Here is a 2141-nt window from a genome sequence, read left to right as displayed (position 1 = left end):
GGATGGTGGGGCGTGGGGGAGGGGTGAGGGGGAGTCTGCGGTGCTGTAGATAGCTCCTGCTCACATTCCTCACACGTTTAACTTGCACTCTGAACTCTCTCCAAACATTCTTGGTCGTAAAGTGCACCACAGCACCACCTGTTGAAACCCAGCACAGACCAGCGACCCAGTGCCCCCCCCCCCCCCCAGCCTCGAACATCTCTTTCTGTTCTGTAGCTCAGCTAACGTTTACTTTCAGATGTGACGGTCGATTAAAGACGGACCAACTGTAGAGTTCTTCTTCTTCTTCTTCTTCTTCTCCTTCTTCTTCTCCTTCTTCTTCTTCTTCTCCTTCTTCTTCTTCTTCTACTTCTACTTCTCCTTCTTCTTCTCCTTCTTCTTCTTCTTCTTCTACTTCTACTTCTCCTTCTTCTTCTCCTTCTTCTTCTCCTTCTTCTTCTTCTTCTACTTCTACTTCTCCTTCTTCTTCTTCTTCTACTTCTACTTCTCCTTCTTCTTCTCCTTCTTCGTCTTCGTTGTAGTTTTTTAAATCGAAAACGTTGGGTTTTTCTCCTCCTTCTGAGAAACATCAAAGAACTGACGTACAAATCACAGGCAACCTCCCTCCCCCACTCCCTCCCCCATGTCCCCTGAAGGAAACATATGATTCCAACAAATGCTCACTCACAGTGATGTGCCAGAGGGGCAAGAAGGCATGAGCTGGAACTGAACCAGAACACACACACACACACACACACACACACACACACACACACACACACACACATCTGTCCTCCCACTGTAACTGCAGATACAACTGTGTGTTTCATGTTTATTTTTATTCATCACATGTACGTGGAGAATACACCGACCAATCACAGTCTAGGACAGAGTGGGACAAACTCTGAGGGACAAACACGGGACAAACTCTGAGGGACAAAGGGTCATTCATTCATATTAACGTCATATCACGTACAAGGTCGCTCTTCATCATCATCATCATCATCATCCTCTCCTCAGAGCTGCAGCTCAGAGTCAGGGAGCAGCTCCAGCAGGAGGCGGTGTTTCACTGCATGAAACAGGATTAACTAGCACTGAAGGCTAACGTGCTGCTAATTACACTTTAAAGGCTCAAAGAGGATCAAAGTGGCACATCAAAGGACTTCTTCTTCTGTTTGTTGTTTGATTTGAACGTCTCTGACTCAGTACAGACTAAATACAAACGAAATATAAAGGAAATATATCTGTGACCTACGTTGGTGACCTTTTCTCTTCTTTAAATATTTAAAACTGAATATTGAACGTTCTCCAGTGGTTCCACGTCCAAATGTCTCTGTAGATTATTGTTGTTTTTGTTCTTTCTGATCCTTCATGGTGGATGTTGTTCTCTGACTTCCTGTCTCTGGTCCTGTCTCTGGTCCTGTCTCTGGTCCTGTCTCTGGTCCTGTCTCTGGTCCTGTCTCAGTCGTCTCTGTCCACTGAGCTCATTAGAAAGTTCAACCAGACGTCTTCCAGGCCGGTCTTTAGACGTTCACGCTGGTGCAGGATTCACTCGGCTAACGCTGGGATTAGCCTGGATTAGAGACAAATGACGGCTAATCCTGTGGCCTTTAATGAAATGAAGACGTCTTTTTGGTCTCTGAACGTTTTTACTAATGAGCTCTTCTGCTGTGACTTTCACACCGTCCTCGTGGAGTCGGTTCTGTGCAGAACTAGAACTGGAAAAGTTGTTCCAGCACCCGGGTGCCGGGGGGTGTCTCCTCTGTGCTGCTGTGTTTCTATTTACTGCCCTGGACTGAGGTCTGCTGCCCTGGACTGAGGTCTGCTGCCCTCTGGTGGTCACCCGTGAATGTTGTGAATGTTGAACTGTCGACGTCTTCTTTCCCTTTGACTCTGGACCAGTTCTTCTCTGTGACAAACCAGTGGTCCAGTGGTGTGAAGTCGTCACTGCAGTTTCTCTGAGCACTGAAAAGAGCCAGTGGTTAGTGATGTCATCAGTGATGTCATCAAACTGCAGACGTGCAATCTGTGGTTGACCACAGTGTGGCGCTGACCCTCTCAGCTGGACCCTGGATTGTTCTGTGTGAAAATATTTTCTTGCAGGTCACCTACCTGTCACCATCACTGCTCTGACTCCTCCCCCCGCTCCTCCCCCCCCTCCT

General features: G+C 47.4%; 1 protein-coding gene across 2 annotated transcripts in view; it reads left to right on the top strand.

The window, feature by feature from the left end:
* plppr2a (phospholipid phosphatase related 2a) overlaps positions 1 to 2141 on the top strand; it is a 63031-nt gene that overhangs the window by 39511 nt on the left and 21379 nt on the right. The gene's annotated exons all lie outside the window — the stretch shown is intronic.

This window comes from Cynoglossus semilaevis, chromosome 17, assembly GCF_000523025.1.
Source record: "Cynoglossus semilaevis isolate Cse_v1.0 chromosome 17, Cse_v1.0, whole genome shotgun sequence".
NCBI lineage: Eukaryota > Metazoa > Chordata > Actinopteri > Pleuronectiformes > Cynoglossidae > Cynoglossus > Cynoglossus semilaevis.
Note: the sequence above shows the minus strand (reverse complement) of the source record. Positions and strands in the feature narration are given on the sequence as shown.